Below are 22,794 nucleotides of genomic sequence, written 5' to 3' on the forward strand. Positions count from 1 at the left end.
TCCGTTTTTTTCAAGGTGGTCTGTCATAACTTTTTTAGAACTCTATCGGACATTGTGACTTTTGGTATTGGTGTTCCTGAAAAAAAGGGACACATACTGTGCAGCAGATTTTTACAGCTAAATGTGTATATATCATTTATACACACATACACATTGGCTCCCCAGACACATTTTTTCTCTCAATGTGGCCCCCGAATCAAAATATTTGCCCAGCGTCCGTACCCTCCAGATCCTGGCTAACTATTCTGACAGTGATATACTAAACTGGACTATTGCGTGTGATGACAATTTTAGTTCTGTTTCACCCTGTTTATTGGATTCCACACTCTCCGAGGATGTTCCAGTTCATTGCTTTGGACCAACCAGCTTGTGCATGAATCTGCAGCGCTCAACACATTTGTTGGATTATGGTCCTGATGGTGGTGTGTTTCTGGTTGAGGGAGTGTGTCGTGGACTTCTGCGACAGGCTGCGCACATCTGTGCCGCGTGGCGTGCGCAGATTGGGTCAACAAGGGTGTGTGCGAGGCGGTGTCGTTCAGGGTTGAAGTGTGTATTTGTGTATAGAAGAATTATTACACGCCCTGCATGCAGCTGTGCCTTTTGTGGGACGTTAAAACACCGGGGGGGGGGAGAACGGAGTTGGTTGTCACACGTCCGAGGGTGGCTGTCTCTCGGATTGAGGTCTGGATATTTACGGAATTGAGATCAGGGGCCGTATTTATCAAGCGTCTTAGAGTGCCATTTTACACTTAAGTCCTGAGAATTTGCGAAATTTAGTCCTACTCTCAAACTTAAGAATAAACTTCATATATCAACTTTCTTAAGTCTAAGAATCACTCCTACTCTCCACGATATTTAAGAGACCTTCAGAGGTGTCCTAAGTGGTTAGGAGTTGCCAGCAGGGGATGGCACTGAGGCGAGAGAGATGTGCGCGAACGTTCAGGGAGCGGAAGGATGTCCTGGCTTTGTTTGATGACGAGCAGCTGATCAAACGGTATCGTTTAGACCAGGGGTCACCAACGCGGTGCCCGCGGGCACCAGGTAGCCCGTAAGGACCAGATGAGTAGCCCGCTTGCCTGTTCTAAAAATAGCTCAAATAGCAGCACTTACCAGTGAGCTGCCTCTATTTTTTAAATGTTATTTATTTACTAGCAAGCTGGTCTCGCTTTGCCCGACATTTTTCATTCTAACAGAGACAAAACTCAAATAGAATTTGAAAATCCAAGAAACTATTTTAAAGACTTGGTCTTCACTTGTTTAAATAAATTCATTTTTTTTTTTTACTTTGCTTCTTATAACTTTCAGAAAGACAATTTTAGAGAAAAAATACAACCTTAAAAATGATTTTAGGATTTTTAAACACATATACCTTTTTACCTTTTAAATTCCTTCCTCTTCTTTCCTGACAATTGAAATCAATGTTCAAGTACATTTATTTTTTTTATTGTGAAGAATAATAAATACATTTTAATTTAATTCTTCATTTTAGCTTCTGTTTTTTCGACGAAGAATATTTGTGAAATATTTCCTCAAACTTATTATGATTCAAATTCAAAAAAATTATTCTGGCAAATCTAGAAAATCTGTAGAATCAAATTTAAATCTTATTTCAAAGTCTTTTGAATTTCTTTTAAAATTTTTGTTCTGGAAAATCTAGAAGAAATAATGATTTGTCTTTGTTAGAAATATAGCTTGGTCCAATTTGTTATATATTCTAACAAAGTGTAGATTGGATTTAACCTATTTAAAACATGTCATCAAAATTCTAAAATGAATCTTAATCAGGAAAAATTACTAATGATGTTCCATAAATTATTTTTTTAAATTTTTCAATAAGATTCAAATTAGCTAGTTTTTCTCTTCTTTTTTTCGGTTGAATTTTGAATTTTAAAGAGTCAAAATTGAAGATAAACTATGTTTCAAAATGTAATTGTCATTTTTTTGGTGTTTTCTCCTCTTTTAAATCGTTCAATTAATTGTAAATATCATTAATTATTAATAATAACATAGAGTTAAAGGTAAATTGAGCAAATTGGCTATTTCTGGCAATTTATTTAAGTGTGTATCAAACTGGTAGCCCTTCGCATTAATCAATACCCAAGAAGTAGCTCTTGGTTTCAAAAAGGTTGGTGACCCCTGGTTTAGACGGAGCGGGTATTATTTTTGTCACAGATTTAATCATTTTAGATTCCATGTTGATTTCTGCATGTGTCTGCAGTGGGCTAGTATATATAGAGCCGCCCACACCAGTTTCAAATTAGGTGCCTAATTAATGAATTGGAAAGAAAATGTTATGAGAGTAGCGTATGTGTGTGGCCCTTTAATAGGTGACAGCATGGGAGGTGAGTGACGTCAGTGAGTGTGTGGGCGAGAGAAGAGAGGGAGCGGTAGCGTGAGTGCGGGCGGGGACTAGTTTGTTTTGTGTTGGATTGGCTGTGTGCAAGCAATCAATAAAGCAAGATTTGCAACTAATCGCCGGACTCATCATTCACCCTAAAGTCGTCCGCTGTGGAGACCCACTGCCGGGTAAAGTGAAGGGTGTTGCCCCGAGCATACATCGGCCCTGGAGAAGTGTCTCCCCTGCGCTCTTCGACTACAGTCTGGGAGCAGGAAGCAGGAAAGGTGCAACAAAAAGGAAACATTTATTTTTGATTCATTGCCAATATTGTTTTTTTGTTTTGTATTATTTTGTAGTTTATTGTCAAAATATACACTCCCATTGTCCACTTAAATATTTCCAAGATATTTCTTTATTCTTAGACGAGGGATTCCCTTCCGTGATTGGTCATTTCTATGGACACAGAAATGACGTCACCTAAAATTGCGTTTACGGCACATAGTAATGTCGTAATTCAGCTCTGAGTGTGACACTTAAGATTCAGTCCTACACTTCGCTGAAAGTGTGAGTAAGACGCTTGATAACTAACTTTTAAGTGCAGCTTTCAGCGAATAATTTCTTTACTCTTAAGTCAACTCTTAGCAGACTTCTTAGGAGTAATTCTAAGAAGCTTGATAAATACGGCCCCAGAGCTCACCTACGTAGTCTTCCCTGGGGCCGTACTTATCAAGCTTCTTAGAGTGCCATTTTACACTTAAGTCCTGAGAATTTGCGAAATTTAGTCCTACTCTCAAACTTAAGAATAAAAGCTTTTTATCAACGTTCTTAAGTCTAAGAATCACTCCTACTCTCCACGATATTTAAGAGACCTTCAGAGGTGTCTTAAGTGGTTAGGAGTTGCCAGCAGGGGATGGCACTGAGGCGAGAGAGACGTGCGCGAACGTTCAGGGAACGGAACAATGTTTTTTTTTTTTGATGACGAGCAGCTGATCAAACGGTATCGTTTAGACAGAGCGGATATTATTTTTGTCACAGATTTAATACTTTTCGATTCCTTGTTGATTTCTGCATGTGGCTGCAGTGGGCTAGTATATATAGAGCCACCCACACCAGTTTCAAATTAGTTGCCTAATTAATGAATTGGAAAGAAAATGTTATGACAGTAGCGTATGTGTGTGGCCGTGAGGTGAGTGACGTCAGTGAGTGTGTGGGCGATAGAAGAGAGGGAGCGGTAGCGTGAGTGCCGGCGGGGACTAGTTTGTTTTGTATTATTTTGTAGTTTATTGTCAAAATATACACTCCCATTGTCCACTTAAATATTTCCAAGATTCTTCTTTATTCTTAGACAAGGGATTCCCTTCTGTGATTGGTCATTTCTATGGACACAGAAATGACGTCACCTAAAATTCCGTTTACGGCACAAAGTAACGTCGTAATTCAGCTCTGAGTGTGACACTTAAGATTCAGTCCTACACTTCGCTGAAAGTGTGAGTAAGACACTTGATAACTAACATTTAAGTGCAGCTTTCAGCGAAGAATTTATTTACTCTTAAGTTAACTCTTAGCAGACTTCTTAGGAGTAATTCTAAGAAGCTTGATAAATACGGCCCCAGAGCTTACCTACGTAGTCTTCTCTGGACTGGAGTGAGACAGCTCAACTTGAGGCTATGGTGTTGGTTTATTTGAAAGCATGCATGCTGTTACTAATTTACAGTTTCACATTAGAGCATGTCCGGAAAACAGTCGGAAGAAGCAAAGCTTATTTAATTCTACCCATTTTTCATTTCATAGCAAGTTCTTACACACTCAATTTGTTACACAGGTGAACAAACACATACAGTACAGACCACAAGTTTGGACACACCTTCTCATTCAATGCGTTTTCTTTATTTTCATGACTATTTACATAGTAGATTGTCACTGAAGGCATCAAAACTATGAATGAACACATGTGGAGTTATGTACTTAACAAAAAAAGGTGAACTAACTGAAAACATGTTTTATATTCTAGTTTCTTCGAAATAGCCACCCATTGCTCTGAATACTGTTTTGCACACTCTTGGCATTCTCTCGATGATCTTCAAGAGGTAGTCACCTGAAATGGTTTCCACTTCACAGGTGTGCTTGAAGCTCATGGAGAGAATGCCAAGAGTGTGCAAAGCATTAATCGGAGCAAAGGGTGGCTATTTTGAAGAAACTAGAATATAAAACAGGTTTTCAGTTATTCCAACTTTTTTTTGGTAAGACATTATCTGGCGTTTTGTTTCATAATATTATGCAAAAGAGACTTTTCTTACCTTCTGGTACCTACTGATCTGTATTTGGGATCTGCATGAATCCTGAAAATTTGCCTGCGTTTGCCTTTGTAGTCCGTGCCAACGCCGTAGTCGATAAGCTTCTTCTTTTTCTCTTATCTTCTTGTTATGTGACATTCATCCTCCGCTGTTGCCATTTCTAATATAAAGTAGTGTAAAGTTCTTACTTATATCTGTCAGTAAACTCGCCATGAAAGCACTAAAACATACCGGTGTAGTGATTTTACATTATTCACCCAAGGAACTTCAGTTATTAGAGAGTTCCGGTCGTACGTTTTTTCACGGGACACATTTCCAGCGTTGTTGTTGCACTAGTGAGCCACGGATGAGGAGATGCTGCTCCGTTATTGATTGTAGTAAAGTCTGAATGTCATTAAAACAGTTAGCGCCATCTTTTGACACTTCTTCCACTCCCGTCCTTGCACGCTACACCGCTACAACAAAGATGACGGGGAGAAGACGCTGTCGAAGGTGAGCCATGTAAATAAAATCGCCCACAAAACGGCGCATCCTGAAGCGACTGTCAGAAAGCGACTTGAAGATGATGTGTAAAACATCATCTATGCAACATTTTGACCAAAGAACTACCATTACATGTTATGTAGACCCCAAGGAAGTCTTTTACATTCAGAAAAAAAATATATATAAGACCTCTTTAAAGGCCTACTGAAATGAAATGTTTTTATTTAAACGGGGATAGCAGATCCATTCTATGTGTCATACTTGATCATTTCGCGATATTGCCATATTTTTGCTGAAAGGATTTAGTATAGAACATCGACGATAAAGTTCGCAACTTTCGGTCTCTGATAAAAAAAAGCCTTGCCCCTACCGGAAGTAGCGTGACGTAGTCGGTTGTTCGCCTCCTTATATTTTCCTATTGTTTTCAATGCAGCTAGAGCGATTTGGACCGAGAAAGCGACGATTACCCCATTAATTTCAGCGAGGATGAAAGATTTGTGGATGAGGAACGTTAGAGTGACGGACTAGAATGCAGTGCAAGACATATCTTTTTTCGCTCCGACCGTAACTTAGGTACAAGCTGGCTCATTGGATTCCACACTCTCTCCTTTTTCTATTGTGGATCACGGATTTGTATTTTAAACCACCTCGGATACTATATCCTCTTGAAAATGAGAGTCGAGAACGCGAAATGGACATTCACAGTGACTTTTATCTCCACGACAATACATCGACAAAGCTCTTTAGCTACTGAGCTAACGTGATAGCATCTAGCTCAAATGCAGATAGAAACAAAATGAATAAATCCCTGACTGGAAGGATAGACAGAAGATCAACAATACTATTAAACCATGAACATGTAAATACACGGTTAATAATTCTCAGCCTGGCAAAGCTTAACAATGCTGTTGCTAACGACGCCATTGAAGCTAACTTAGCAACCGGACCTCACAGAGCTATGATAAAAACATTAGCGCTCCACCTACGCCAGCCAGCCCTCATCTGCTCATCAACACCCGTGCTCACCTGCGTTCCAGCGATCGACGGCGCGACGAAGGACTTCACCACGATCATCCGTGCGGTTGGCAGCTAGCGTCGGCTAGCGCGTCTGCTATCCAAGTAAGTCCTCCTGGTTGTGTTGCTACAGCCAGCCGCTAATACACCGATCCCACCTACAACTTTCTTCTTTGCTGACTCCATTGTTCATTAAACAAATTGCAAAAGATTCACCAACACAAATGTCCAGAATACTGTGGAATTATGAGATGAAAACAGAGCTACTTTGTATTGTATTCAATGGGGTACCGATACTTCTGTTTCACTGGCTACGTCACGCGCATACGTCATCATACATAGACGTTTTCAACCGGAAGTTTAGCGGGAAATTTAAAATGTCACTTTATAAGTTAACCCGGCCGTATTGGCATGTGTTGCAATGTTAAGATTTCATCATTGATATATAAACTATCAGACTGCGTGGTCGCTAGTAGTGGCTTTCAGTAGGCCTTTAATGCGCCCTATAATCCAGTGCGCCTTTTGTATGAAAATAGACCTGAATAGACCCGCTTATCGGCAGTGTGCCTTATAACTAACCCTGTTCTCCCCTGGATGTTTTTGTAGGTATCGTTCACACATTCAGCAATGGAATCTAAAGTACCCTGCTGGTATCACGATACTATGTGAAAAATGATGGTGATCATCCATTCCTTTCACTCGTCCTCCCTCTTCGCCACTTCCTTGTTCCTCCCTACCACGTTTCCTCTTCCTCCCTCACCTTTCACTTGTCCTCGCTGCCTTCCCCCCCCGCTGTTCCGACCTTCTCTCACCACGTCTAATTCAGTTTTTTCCTCTCTGGCTGCCCTTCGGCCTTGCCACTGGGCAAAGGAGGAACTGTAATGTTTGTAAAAACCCTTTAATGTGCTATGTAATTGCTCTGGCAGCACCTCCCATCGTTACTCACGCCAATAAAGCACCTTGGAGCTGGCATGTCAGAGTGGGAGAGCAAGAACCACACACCCTCCTCCATTAATCTTTCCTTTCTTTTCTATCTTGGTTCATCTTCTTGCTTTTTTTTTTCTTTCCGTCCGCAGCATCCTCATCTCCTAGGATTGCTGTGTAACGTCTGCCAGATGCTGAAGTGGTGGTCACTATTGTATTCCGTTTTTTAAGGTGGTCTGTCATAACGTTTTTAGCATTCAATCAGACATTATTGTGAGGTTTTGTTCCTAAAAAAATCTGATATACTGGCCCCCAAACACATTTTTTTCTCTAAAAAATAGACAGTTTTATGTCTTCCACAGCTCCCTTACCACATGGGGTCCCCCAGGGCTCAATCCTTGCCCCAATCTTATTTGCGCTTTACCTTCTCCCCCTTGGTTCTATTTTTAGGAAGTACGATATTGCATTTCATTTTTATGCCGATGATTGCCAGATTTATTTTCCCATGGCACAAAATAACACGGTTCAACGTCTTATTGACTGCCTGCACGACATCAAAGCCTGGCTTTCAGCTAACTTCCTGAGCCTAAATGAAGACAAAACAGAAGTTATGTTGTTCGGTCTAAGTCGCTCCCCCTCCCTCAACGTTGACCTCGGCACTCTGACCCCGTATCTCAGCGACTGTGTCACAAACCTGGGGGTAAAGTTCGACTCAGATTTTAATTACACCAAATAGCGAAAGTGAAACCGCTTCTATCAGGACATGATCTCGAGAAATTAATCCACGCCTTTATCTCGACTCGTTTAGACTACTGCAATGCCCTGTATGTAGGCATTAGCCCGCCTGCAGAACTCTGCTGCTCGTCTGCTAACACAGACCCGCAGACGTGAGCACATCACCCCTATATTAGCGTCCCTTCACTGGCTCCCTGTGCGTTACAGAATCAATTTTAAACTCCTTTTATTCGTTTTTAAATGTCTAAACAACCTCGCGCCAACATATCTCTCCGACCTCCTTCAGCCTTACTGCCCCACCCGATCCCTAAGATCAGCCGATCAGCTGCTACTGACGGTCCCGGACACAAGGCTGAAGCTTAGAGGTGACAGAGCTTTCGCCGCTGCTGCTCCCAAGCTCTGGAACGACCTACCTCTGAGTGTTAGACAAGCCTCCTCTCTTCCTGTTTTAAAATCTCTCTTAAAAACATACTTTTATTCCATGGCTTTTAACACTGAGTGATACCCATCCTGCAATGGCACCCCATAATACACCTGCTGTGAACCTGTTTTGATGTTTTTATGTTTTTATATTTTATTTATTTATTTTTTTATCGTGTTCTGTTTGTGTTGTGTTGTTTGCTCGGTTCTCGTATTATTTTTAACCTGCCCATTGTACAGCACTTTGGCTACCCCCGTGGTAAATTTTAAATGTGCTTTATAAATAAAGTTGATTTGATTTGATTTGATTTAAATTTGCACCCCCCCCCCCCCCCCCCCCCCCCCCCGAGTCAAAATAATTGAAAGCGAAAAAACTACAAAAGATTTCTGCGGGGCTGGGGGGGCGAATGCCCAGTCAGCGTGAGGGGGCGTGGTGGGGAGAGGTTCGTTTGCATCGAACAACTCCACCTTTCAGAACGATTCGTTTTAAAAGGGAGAAACAAGTGGCTTGAAAATTTGTCTTTAAAACAAAATCTATATGCAAATGGTTCCATTTTATGTCGACCACAAGAAAGTGTTTAAAAATGTAGAAAAACAATCATGGGATGTTAATGTTTACAAACTCTGGGAATAGTTTGTTGGACACAGGAGGACGTTGAGGGCAAATACGTAGCAGATAGTAGTTTTTGTATTTGTTTGGATATTTTTGCACGCAAATTTGTTTTTCCGTTCGCGTTTTACTTTTGTTATTGTACGCAGAAGTGGCACCGTTGTAGCGGCAGCTGGTTGCATCAGCTCAGTACTCTTTTATTGACTTCCGTGTCCTTTGTGTTCCTTTCTTGTTTTCATGTGTTTTTACTTAATTTTTTGGTAGACTTTTTGAATCTGCCCAGCAGCCGCATAAGTTCCCCATTGTGAGATAAAATATTAACGTCTATCCTATCAAAGTCCCCGTTGTGTACTATTGACTTTGTTTTGCTCAAACAATTATATGTAATAAAAGAGAATAAGGAACGTGTTTAAACATTGTGTTAATACCGTTAAGCTGTCAATAGCACTCAGCACAGAGGAATTGAAACATTTACAGTTAATACATGTAATCGGCCTAATACGATCTCGCTCATGGACGATACAGATGCCATAAAACCATGAACAGGATATATCTATCCGATACATGTTATCTAGGCCTACTGAAATGCGATTTTCTTATTCAAACGGGGATAGCAGGTCCATGCTATGTGTCATACTTGATCATTTCGCGATATTGCCATATTTTTGCTGAAAGGATTTAGTAGAGAACATTGACGATAAAGTTCGCAACTTTTGGTCGCTGATAAAAAAAGCCTTGCCTGTACCGGAAGTAGCAGACGATATGGACATGACGTCACCGGTTGTGGAGCTCCTCACATCTGCACATTGTTTACAATCATGAGAGCGATTCAGACCGAGAAAGCGGCGATTTCCCCATTAATTTGAGCGAGGGTGAAAGATTTGTGGATGAGGAAAGTGAGAGTGAAGGACTAGAGGGCATGCCACAAATTATACCCCGCATAACAAACACCTCCCCCCTCCCGTCCATACAACCCGCCAATACAAATCAAACACCCGCACAACACACTCAATCCCACAGCCCAAAGAACCGTTCACCTCCGCAAAGTTCATACAGCACATATATTTCCCCAAAGTTACGTACGTGACATGCACATAGCGGCACGCACGTACGGGCAAGCGATCAAATGTTTGGAAGCCGCAGCTGCGTACTCACGGTACCGCGTCTGCGTATCCAACTCAAAGTCCTCCTGGTAAGAGTCTCTGTTGTCCCAGTTCTCCACAGGCCAATGGCAAAGCTTGACTGTCATCTTTCGGGAATGTAAACGATGAAACACCGGCTACGTGTTTGTGTTGCTGCAGCCGGCCGCTAATACACCGCTTCCCACCTACAGCTTTCTTCTTTGCTGTCTCCATTGTTCATTGAACAAATTGCAAAAGATTCACCAACACAGATGTCTAGAATACTGTGGGATTTTGCGATGAAAACAGAGCTTTTTTGTATTGTTTTCAATGGGGTACCGATACTTCTGTTTCACTGGCTACGTCACGCGTATACGTCCTCATACATAGACGTTTTCAACCGGAAGTTTAGCGGGAAATTTAAAATTGTACTTTATTAGTTAACCCGGCCGTATTGGCATGTGTTTTAATGTTAAGATTTCATCATTGATATATAAACTATCAGACTGCGTGGTCGCTAGTAGTGGCTTTCAGTAGGCCTTTAAGGATGTATTTTAAATGTACAAACCCCAAAACCAGTGAAGTCGGCACTTGTCAGACCACAAAACACTTTTCCACTTTTGCATCAGTCCATCTTAGATGAGCTCGGGCCCAGCTAAGCCGGCTGCCTTTCTGGGTGTTGTTGATAAATGGGTTTCGCTTTGCATAGTAGAGTTTTAACTTGCACTTACAGATGTAGCGACCAACTGTAGTTACGAACAGTTGTTTTCTGAAGTGTTTCTGAGCCCATGTGGTGATATCCTTTACACACTGATGTCGCTTTTTCATGCAGTACCGCCTGAGGGATCCAAGGTCCGTAATATCATCGCTTACGTGCGGGGATTCCTCCAGATTATCTGAATCTTTTTAATGGTGAAATCCTTAAATTCCTTCCAACAGCTGGTTGAGAAATGTTGTTCTTAAACTGTTCGACAATTTGCTCACGCATTTGTTGACAAATTGGTGACCCTCGCCCCATCCTTGTTTGTGAACGACTGAGCATTTCATGGAAGCTGCTTTTATACCAATCCACTCAATCCAATCCACTTTATTTATATAGCACATTTACACAACAAGAATGTTTCCAAAGTGCTGCACAGCCATGTTAAAAACAATATTAAAAACAATATTAAAAACAATATTATGCTACACCAATGACTGAATAAAAACAAAGAATAAATTAATAGAAAACCAATACAGAGACAATATAAAAAATAAATATGATTAAAAGCGATTTTTAAAGGGTAAAACCAATTAAAACAGTAAAATAGACATCAAAATGTATAAAAAAACACACAGGACAACAGAGGACAGAAGACCAAATCATGGCACCCACCTGTTCCCAAATCGTTAGTTCACCTGTGGGATGTTCCAAATAAGTGTTTGATTAGAATCCCTCAGCTTTCTCAGTCTTTTTTGCCACTTGTGCCAGCTTTTTTTGAAACATGTTACAGGCATCAAATTCTAAATGAGCAAATATTTGCAAAAAACAACACATTTTGCCAGTTCGAACGTTAAATATCTTGTCTTTGCAGTCTAGTCAATTGAATATAGGTTGAAAAGGATTAGCAAATTTTTATTTACCATTTCCACAACGTGCCAACTTCACCGGTTTCGGGTGTTGTGGATCCAAGTCCTCTTTAAGCCTGAGTAAATGAGGATACATAAACGTGTCAGCCGAGTGATTCATTTCGCTTAAAGAAAATATTGTCATATTCAAATGTTTGTTCACGCTCAACTTCCATGTGCAATAAACACCAATTCCTTGCAGACGTTTGGCCACTCAAACGGATGAGAACCCTTCATTGTGTGCCTCTCACCCTCTGCCATTTTATATTTTTGTTTTTTTTACAGTAAAAGTCATTCCTCTGCCCCGGTTGAATCCTCATTTGTAAGACAAATATTATAACAAATTAAGGAGCAAAACAATGGGTGGGTGCCGGTCTGACGTCAGCCTGCATTTCATTAGACGTCGCCGGGCTAACACTTTCCATATGGAGAGGCCTGCAGGGTAGCCCCCTGCTAACCATGCAGCCTAACATGGGTAGGCCCTCTTGCTTTTTGTCATCTTCACCTTGGTACGCTCACCTCTTCCTGTCCCGCTCTAATCGTTGCTCCATTCATGCACAGGTGAGGCCTGCGCGAATCCTTTCGGACCGAACCGCGGACGACACCTCCGCTGGGCGCCGAAACACGGACGACACCTCCGCTGGGCGCCGACGACGTGAGTGACGGTAATATCCGAGAGGTGACAGTTGGAGGGAAAAGCTAAGTGGCGAATTATAACTCATGACAGGACTCTGGATGTGGATTGTTGTGTTGTATTGCCGCGTCAGGCGTGTGGGAGAAGTGGCAGGGCCTCGCGTGTGTTTCCTGCGGTGGAAACAAGGAGTATGATGGCTCAGTGGAATATGACAGAACAGGAAGACAGTCTGAAAATAGTCAACAAATGAGCGTGAACTCACACGGACTCGAGCGTGGAATTCCGACATGTGAGCAACGTCTGTGCGTGCTTCTCCCGGGCGAACGCATCTTTGCAAGCATGTGGGGCTTTTTATGGGCCATGCGGTGTGATGTATACGGTTCACAGTGCACATCAATAAGAGTTGGTAACCGTCCTTCTTCGCTGCTCCGTTCCCTCTTTCCTCTCCCTCTGGTGTACAGCTGTGATCCTGTTCCAGGCCGGGGCAAATTAAGGCCCGGGAGCCGCATGCGGCCCGTTAAGCTTTTCAATCTGGCCCGCCGGACATTACCAAATACTTTTTTTTTAGATCTTTAAGATAGAAACTGTAGCTGCCGTTATGATGTGCAGTGATGTTTTCAAATGACCGTAAGTCTTGAAATATACAAAGTATTTCAATGGTTGGAATCCGCGATTTCTGAACTGAATCGCAAGATGGATCACATCATGGAGAAGCTTGCTGAAAAGGAGAAATTGAATATGAGGGCCAGCATGGACGGATAGAACAGACAAGTCATTGTAATGTCTGCTCGCGGAAAACAAACATCCTAATCTACGATTTGACTCCCTCGAATGGCTTTGAGGCTGCGAACAACAGGAACAGACTGTTCTGAAAACACCCCTGAGGACACCTCAATGATGGATGCTTTTGTCCTCCCTCCCTCCTCAACGACACCTGGAGTTGAACTTTTGCTTGCATGCGGAACGGCCCCAGCTTAAGAACATTACATCATCACACCCAAGACAATGGGCACATACACACCCCCCTCCCTCCCCCACCCCACGCCTTCACCACCGCTTGTTTCCCCTCAAGGTGATGGACGGCTGGCAGCGCTTCATAGCAGCAGTCGACCTCCAGGGTCCCAACTCCCCACCCCTCTGTTGCGAGTTGTCGTGATTATTGATTGGTTAATTGATTGAGACTTTTATTAGTAGGTTGCACAGTGAAGTACATATTCCGTACAATTGACCACTAAATGGTAACACCCGAATCGGGGGGGGGTGGGGGGGGGGGTAGGATATGGACAGCAAGTAGTGGACATAGAGAGAGAGAGAGAGAGAGAGAGAGAGAGAGAGAGAGAGAGAGAGAGAGAGAGAGAGAGAGAGAGAGAGAGAGAGAGAGAGAGAGAGAGAGATAGATCAGAAGGCATAAGAAAAAGTATCTGCATTTGATTGTTTACATTTGATTATTAGCAATCCGAGGAGGGTGTTAGTTTAGGGTTGTAGCTGCCTGGAGGTGAACTTTCATTGCGGTTTTGAAGGAGGATAGAGATGCCCTTTCTTTTATACCTGTTGGGAGCGCATTCCACATTGATGTGGCATAGAAAGAGAATGAGTTAAGACCTTTGTTAGTTCGGAATCTGGGTTTAACGTGGTTAGTGGAGCTCCCCCTGGTGTTGTGGTTATGGCGGTCATTTACGTTAAGGAAGTAGTTTGACATGTACTTCGGTATCAGGGAGGTGTAGTGGATTTTATAGACTAGGCTCAGTGCAAGTTGTTTAACCCTGTCCTCCACCTTGAGCCAGCCCACTTTGGAGAAGTGGGTAGGAGTGAGGTGGGATCTGGGGTGGAGGTCTAGAAGTAACCTGACTAGCTTAAATGTAACATGTTTATGTGTGCATGGCATGGAGGTTTTTTCCCCACTCCAGACTAGACCCCCTTAGGAGCCCAGTCTAGATTGTATTTTTTTACTCATCTTCTTCCCCAGCGTTTTACCCTTTTCTTATCTTTTACGGGGCGCCTTTGGCGACCCATCAGCGTTCCTGTTCTGTAACACTGTACACCGTTTGTTTGTCTAATCTTGAATGGGTTTGTGCTGAAAACATAGTTTCGTTGTACTTGTGCAATGACAATAAAGTCCTATTCTATCCTATCCTTTTGCATGATATACTAGTTAATATGGTAATCTAATTAGTTACTATGGTAATCTAAGGCCCCTTCTACACTAAGCCGGCTAAGGTTCATTCATTCATTCATTCATTTTCTACCGCTTGTCCCTTTCGGGGTAGCGGGGGTTGCTGGAGCCTATCTCAGCTGCATTCGGGCGGAAGGCGGGTTACACCCTGGACAAGTCGCCACCTCATCACAGGGCCAACACAGATAGACAGACAACATTCACACACTAGGGCCAATTTAGTGTTGCCAATCAACTTATCCCCAGGTGCATGTCTTTGGAGGTGGGCGGAAGCCGGAGTACCCGGAGGGAACCCACACAGTCATGGGGAGAACATGCAAACTCCACACAGAAAGATCCCCAGCCCGGGATTGAACTCAGGACTACTCAGGACCTTCGTATTGTGAGAAAGATGCACTAACCCCTGTTCCACCGTTATCCAGGGTAAATCCCACCTAACCTTATCCACACACACACACAATGGTCGTTTAAGACCCCCTACCCCGTGTCCGTCAGCCGGCGCAACGCGACCTAGTACGCATGCTCGGAAAATGCGCACGTCCTAGTCACCTCCAGTGTTGCTTTGTGTGCAAGTTCTTAAATGTAACTTATCTGAACAATATCCAGTGTTGTGGTATTTCAATGAACTGGAATCCAGTGTGCTGTGGGGCACTATTGTAGTCAATCACACCTGAGACATCATACATTAATCACAACTTTATTAGACACGTAAACAATGTGATAAAGAACATTTGACAACAATCAATCTAGGGATCTAGATATCTGGTCAGGACACTCCTCACTCTTTTGCCTTCACCTTCATTGTCCATTCCTTTTTGGAGGGGGAGTTGCACAGGTCCGGTGGCCACGGATGAAGTGCTGGTTGTCCAGAGTCGGGACCCGGGATGGACCGCTAGCCTGTGCATCGGTTGGGGACATCTCTACGCTGCTGACCCGTCTCCGCTCGGGATGGTTCCTGCTGGCCCCACTATGGACTGGACTTTCGCTGATGTGTTGGATCCACTGTGGACTGGACTTTCACAATATTATGTCGGACCCACTCGACATCCATTGCTTTCGGTCTCCCCTAGGGGGGGGTTTCCCACATATGCGGTCCTCTCCAAGGTTTCTCATAGTCATTCACATTGACGTCCCACTGGGGTGAGTTTTCCTTGCCCGTATGTGGGCTCTGTACCGAGGATGTTGTTGTGGCTTGTACAGCCCTTTGAGACACTTGTGATTTAGGGCTATATAAATAAACATTGATTGATTGATTGATTTATATACTCTGGACCTAGACGTTGAGTCCGCGGCATACATGGCGGACAATAACTGATACAGTCTGCTTTGCCAGTCCAAAAGCATTTGCCGTTTCCCGTAGTCTTCCCTCGTCGGCCAGGTAATACAAAGCACACGTTACCTTTTTTTATCACATCCACGGGAGCTCACATTCTAGTTGTCTCTCCTTCCACAAATGGACAAAGTTTTTCGGTAAGTAGAATCACAGCTGACCTGGACGTTGGAACATTCTCTTGCCGTCTGAGAAGTGTTGTATCCCAAATAGCTGCAATCGCCTTCTCAAGCATCTGTACATGTAGAAGAAGGAGAAACACGAGCATGTCTGGATGACTCGCCTCCATATTTCCAGTGGTTACCTCCGAGTTACGAAACCGCTTTATTACGAAGCTGGCTGTGGCGCATTCTTTCTGACGTCACTTCCTGTACGGGGCGCGGTCTTTCTGGCGTCACTTCCTCCCCGAACTCAGTTTGTAGACATCAGTGTTTAAAGGATATCACCACATGGGCTCAGGAACTCTTCAGAAAACCACTGTCAGTAACTATAGTTTGTCGCTACATCTGTAAGTGCAAGTTAAAACTCTACTATGCAAAGCCAAAGCCATTTATCAACAACACCCAGAAACGCCGCCGGCTTAGCTGGGCCCCAGCTCATCTAAGATGGACTGATGCAAAAGTGGAAAAGTGTTTTGTGGTCTGACGAGTTCACATTACAGATTTTTTTTAGAAAATGTGGACGTCGTGTCCTCCGGACCAAAGAGGAAAAGAACCGTCCGGATTATTATAGGCGCAATGAGTCCATACAAAGCTAAGAGCCGGAGATTCAAGAAATAGACGGCGCACTTACCCGTGTAAAAAATTATTCAAGTAGGGGAACTTTAAACAATGATTTATTGTGGCCGAAACGGGGCTTAGGCTAAATAATTATATGTTTAATGAGTTATCCGGCTTAATGTAGACAGCGTCTAAGTCACAGCAGCTGAGACGAGGCACCAAGCAGTGTGGGTGGGGAGCGTTTCCACAGAGTGTGTACAGAAATGCGGGTGTCAGGGACAGACGTGGAAGGAGATTTTTACAACAAAGCTCTAAAGCTTAGTGATATATCAGATATATCAGATCGTAGGTGGGGTTTTTTCCCCCCTTGTGTTCATATTTCACCGTGTTTGTTGCATTTCGCTTGATTGTAAAATATGTCGATCGAGAGGGGGTGTGACGTTCATATTTTGTCAATATTCAGTGTTTTACCCTTCATAGTTAATATTGTAAATCCCACATTCTTTATTTACATGTACATTCCTATTCAGTAAAAAAAAATAGAATCCCATTCCGGTTTTTCAGGCGGTCTGTCAAAACGTTTTTAGCATTCAATCAGACATTATTGTGAGTAGGCATGTCCGATAATATCCGATAAATATTTTAAAATGTAATTTCGGTAATTATCGGTATCGGTTTCAAAATTATCAGTATCGGTTTCAAAAAGTAAAATGTTTTACTTTTTAAAACGCCACTGTGTACACGGACGTAGGGAGAAGTACAGAGCGCCAATAAACCTTAAAGGCACTGCCTTTGCGTGCCGGCCCAGTCACATTATATCTACTACTTTTCACACACACAAGTGAATGCAAGGCATACTTGGTCAACAGCCATACAGGTCACACTGAGGGTCCCGTATAAACAACTTTAACACTTTTACAAATATGCGCCACACTGTGAACCCACACCAAACAAGAATGACAAACACATATTGGGAGAACATCCGCACCGTAACACAACATAAACACAACACAACAAATACCCAGAACTCTACCGGGACGCTACAATATACACCCCCCGCTACCCCCTACCAATAACCCCGCCCACCTCAACCTCCTCATGCTCTCTCAGGGAGAGCATGTCCCAAGCTGCTTTTTTGAGGCATGTTGAAAAAAATAATGCACTTTGTGACTTCAATAATAAATATGGCAGTGCCATGTTGGCATTTTTTTTTCCATAACTTGAGTTGATTTATTTTGGAAAACCTTGTTACATTGTTTAATGCATCCAGCGGGGCATCACAACAAAATTAGGCATAATATTGTGTTAATTCCACGACTGTATATATCGGTATCGCTTGATATCGGAATCGGTAATTAAGAGTTGGACAAAGGCAAGACAGCCATTATCCGACATCTCTAATTGTGAGGTTTTGTATTAGTGTTCCTAAAAATCAGCTCCCGGACACATTTTTTTCTCTAAATTTGGCCCCCCAAGTCAAAATATTGGCCCAGGCCTGTCCTATTCTACAAACCCCGTTTCCATATGAGTTGGGAAATGGTGTTAGATGTAAATATAAACGGAATACAATGATTTGCAAATCCTTTTCAAGCCATATTCAGTTGAATATGCTACAAAGACAACATATTTGATGTTCAAACTGATAATTATTATTTTTTTGCAAATACTCATTAACTTTAGAATTTGATGGCAGCAACACGTGACAAAGAAGTTGGGAAAGGTGGCAATAAATACTGATAAAGTTGAGGAATGCTCATCAAACACTTATTTGGAACATCCCACAGGTGTGCAGGCTAATTGGGAACAGGTGGGTGCCACGATTGGGTATAAAAGTAGATTCCATGAAATGCTCAGTCATTCACAAACAAGGATGGGGCGAGGGTCACCACTTTGTCAACAAATGCCTGAGCAAATTGTTGAACAGTTTAAGAAAAACCTTTCTCAAGCAGCTATTGCAAGGAATTTAGGGATTTCACCATCTACGCTCCGTAATATCATCAAAGGGTTGAGAGAATCTGGAGAAATCACTGCACGTAAGCAGCTAAGCCCGTGACCTTCCATCCCTCAGGCTGTACTGCATCAACAAGCCACATCAGTGTGTAAAGGATATCACCACATGGGCTCAGGAACACTTCAGAAACCCACTGTCAGTAACTACAGTCGGTCGCTACATCTGTAAGTGCAAGTTAATACTCTCCTATGCAAGGCGAAAACCGTTTATCAACAACACCCAGAAACGCCGTCGGCTTCGCTGGGCCTGAGCTCATCTAAGATGGACTGATACAAAGTGGAAAAGTGTTCTGTGGTCTGACGAGTCCACATTTTAAATTGTTTTTGGAAACTGTGGACGTCGTGTCCTCCGGACCAAAGAGGAAAAGAACCATCCGGATTGTTATAGGCGCAAAGTGTAAAAGCCAGCATGTGTGATGGTATGGGGGTGTATTAGTGCCCAAGACATGGGTAACTTACACATCTGTGAAGGCGCCATTAATGCTGAAAGGTACATACAGCTTTTGGAGCAACATATGTTGCCATCCAAGCAACGTTACCATGGACGCCCCTGCTTATTTCAGCAAGACAATGCTAAGCCACGTGTTACATCAACGTGGCTTCGTAGTAAAAGAGTGCGGGTACTAGACTGGCCTGCCTGTAGTCCAGACCTGTCTCCCATTGAAAATGTGTGGCACCTAAAATAGCAGAAGGGAGACCCCCGGACTGTTGAACAACTTAAGCTGTACATCAAGCAAGAATGGGAAAGAATTCCACTTCAAAAATGTGTCTCCTCAGTTCCCAAACCTTTACTGAGTGTTGTTAAAAGGAAAGGCCATGTAGCACAGTGGTGAACATGCCCTTTCCCAACTACTTTGGCACGTGTTGTAGCCATGAAATTCCAAGTTAAATATTAAAGTTTATGAGTTTGAACATCAAATATGTTGTCTTTGTAGCATATTCAACTGAATATGGCTTGAAAAGGATTTGCAAATCATTGTATTCTGTTTATATTTACATCTAACACCATTTCCCAACTCATATGGAAACAGGGTTTGTATTTGACTACGTAAACATCAACGACTCAACGCCGCACATGCCCATGAATTATGAATTTGGAGAAAAGTGGGCATAAACCCGAGCATAAACACGGCGGTGACGGGAGGTCATGGGTTCAGTCCCACTTTCCCCTCATGCCACCACTGAGGTGCCTTTGTAGAAGCGCAGATCCCTTCCTGAATAAATACTTTTCGGGGGGCGGGGGCGGGGGGGAAAGCTTGAGCCGCCTCACCCCGGAGTTGACGTGCCTCCGTCATACTTGGAGAGCGCCGGTTCCTCCGATGTGAAGACCGCTGTTTGGTCCCTGGGTCTTCGCCACGGATCAAACTCCAGCTGCTGTTGACGTCCATCCATAGCTCGCTTATGTTGATGCTTGCTGACGTCGCTCGCCTTTCAGAGCGAGGCGCCGGGCGAGGAGAAAGCGGCATTCCTGAGCACGGTGGAACCTCCAAAGTCAAACATAATCCACTCCGGAGCGCTGGTAATTCTCCATTTCGATTTTTTTCCCCCCATTACATATGTAAATGAAAATAATCAGTTACACATTCAAAACTGTTGCCGTGACAAAATCTGGCGGTGTCTTAAGTGGCTGTGTAGCATTCTTAACTGTCACACAATACGCGCGTAAAAATGAGTGATTACGCTCAAGAACAAATACTTTGATGCGCCATGACACAGTGAGGACATTCCTGACTGGCATACAAGTGTATAAAGAAGCCAACCGCGGACAAACAGCAAACACATGCAGGGCAAGGATGGCTGCCTGGGAGTTTAGTCTAAATCACAATACATTTGATCCTTCTTTTATTAGTCATGATTGTCGACCTTTTGTCACTTTAGCCATTTTGTACTCAGCAGCTGTCATTACCTGGACTATGGGGGGTTTGTTTTCCTGAGATGCAAGAATAGTTGGAGTGGACTACATCATTTATTTTAACACTAACAAAAGGACACAAGGTGGAAGTACAAACTTGGCTTTGAAAACAAGAAACTAGCACTTGGGCAAAAGCTAAGGACCAGTGTTGTTTTTGACAACCATCTTACATTTAGTCTTAGTCTTTTGGACTGAAATGCTTATTAGTTTTAGTCACATTTTAGTCACTTTTATATGTGATAGTTTTAGTCCTGTTTTAGTCGACGAAAACTCAAAAGGGTTTTAGTCTAGTTTTAGTCGATGAAAAGTCAAAAAGGTTTTAGTCTAGTTTTAGTCCAAAAAAATAAAAATAAAAAGTATAATATAAGTATATAAGTATAGTCTTTTAACAAATTAATGTAGGTCAATAAGTATTGGAGATTGCTGTTGGGCAGTGTCACACATAAGTTGTGAAAATAGCAGCAGATCTATAAGCTTGCAGATCTGCTATTTTCACAAATAATAACAATAAAGGAATGGTTTTAGAGCAGGGGTCACCAACGCGGTGCCCGCGGGCACCAGGTGGCCCGTAAGGACCAGATGAGTAGCCCGCTGGCCTGTTCTAAAAATAGCTCAAATAGCAGCACTTACCAGTGAGCTGCCTCTATTTTTTAAATTGTATTTATTTACTAGCAAGCTGGTCTCGCTTTGCCCGACATTTTTAATTCTAAGAGAGACAAAACTCAAATAGAATTTGAAAATCCAAGAAAATATTTTAAAGACTTCGTCTTCACTTGTTTGAATAAATTCATTATTTTTTTTACTTTGCTTCTTATAACTTTCAGAAAGACAATTTTAGAGAAAAAAATACAACCTTAAAAATGATTTTAGGATTTTTAAACACATATACCTTTTTACCTTTTAAATTCCTTCCTCTTCTTTCCTGACAATTTAAATCAATGTTCGAGTAATTATTATTTTTTTATTGTAAAGAATAATAAATACATTTTAATTTAATTCTTCATTTTAGCTTCTGTTTTTTCGACGAAGAATATTTGTGAAATATTTCTTCAAACTTATTATGATTAAAATTCAAAAAAACTATTCTGGCAAATCTAGAAAATCTGTAGAATCAAATTTAAATCTTATTTCAAAGTCTTTTGAATTCCTTTTAACATTTTTGTTCTGGAAAATCTAGAAGAAATAATGATTTGTCTTTGTTAGAAATATAGCTTGGTCCAATTTGTTATATATTCTAACAAAGTGCAGATTGGATTTTAACCTATTTAAAACATGTCATCAAAATTCTAAAATGAATCTTAATCATGAAAAATTACTAATGATGTTCCGTAAATTATTTTTCTTAATTTTTTCAAAAAGATTCGAATTAGCTAGTTTTTCTCTTCTTTTTTTCGGTTGAATTTTGAATTTTAAAGAGTCGAAATTGAAGATAAACTATGTTTCAAAATTGAATTGTCATTTTTTTTCGTGTTTTCTCCTCTTTTAAACCGTTCAATTAAGTGTAAATATCATTAATCATTAATAATAACATAGAGTTAAAGGTAAATTGAGCAAATTGGCTATTTCTGGCAATTTATTTAAGTGTGTATCAAACTGGTAGCCCTTTGCATTAATCACTACCCAAGAAGTAGCTCTTGCTTTCAAAAAGGTTGGCGACCCCTGTTTTAGACATATAAGGTTTCCACCCAACAGCAAATTTCTGATCCAAGGATTGTGTATTACACACAGATAAAGTGGTAACAGTGGAATCAAAGTTCATTACTCCAAAAAAGCCAAAAAACAAAAACATTCTACTTCAGCAATTGTGGCTTTATTTCTCAGAATGTGTTAAAGTACAATGAACATAAACATGCCCAAAATATGAGTGATGGATGAGGAACACATGCTCAACTTGGCCCTGTCTGCCAGTGCAATTACAACAGATATCATCTCTTTCTTTTGTGCAAACCATGTAATAAAATAATCAATTCATTCCTGATTCCTTAATGGGGCTGCACAACGTCACTTGTGGCTTTGAGGCTAAAGCTAGCAGACTCTACGTATAACAGTAACTGGACCTGTTTAACATATCAAGTTACGTGCTGACAGAACGTACTCACAAAGAGATAACCACACCGTCACTGAATGTAAACATGGCTAAACATGCTGCTAAATTTACACACACATAATGAATTGACGTTAGCGTAACAAAAGCTAACTTTAGCCTGAAGTTAGCAGCCCATTTGCGCCAGGAGTATGTGGAAAACGTACTAATGTATCAGTTTAATATGACATTTATCGATTATGTTAACAGCATTTGTAACTTACCTTCGAAAAAATATCCTTGTGGCGAGCCTTAAGGTTGGTCGTATTTTTTCCGCATATTTTGTGGCCACATTTGTCACCGTCTTCCTTCACAATACACTCTGTTTTATTATCTGCGTGGTTATATTTAAAATACACCCGTATGTCGTCTCTACGTTTGCGACC

This window comes from Entelurus aequoreus, linkage group LG04 (assembly GCF_033978785.1).
Source record: "Entelurus aequoreus isolate RoL-2023_Sb linkage group LG04, RoL_Eaeq_v1.1, whole genome shotgun sequence".
NCBI lineage: Eukaryota > Metazoa > Chordata > Actinopteri > Syngnathiformes > Syngnathidae > Entelurus > Entelurus aequoreus.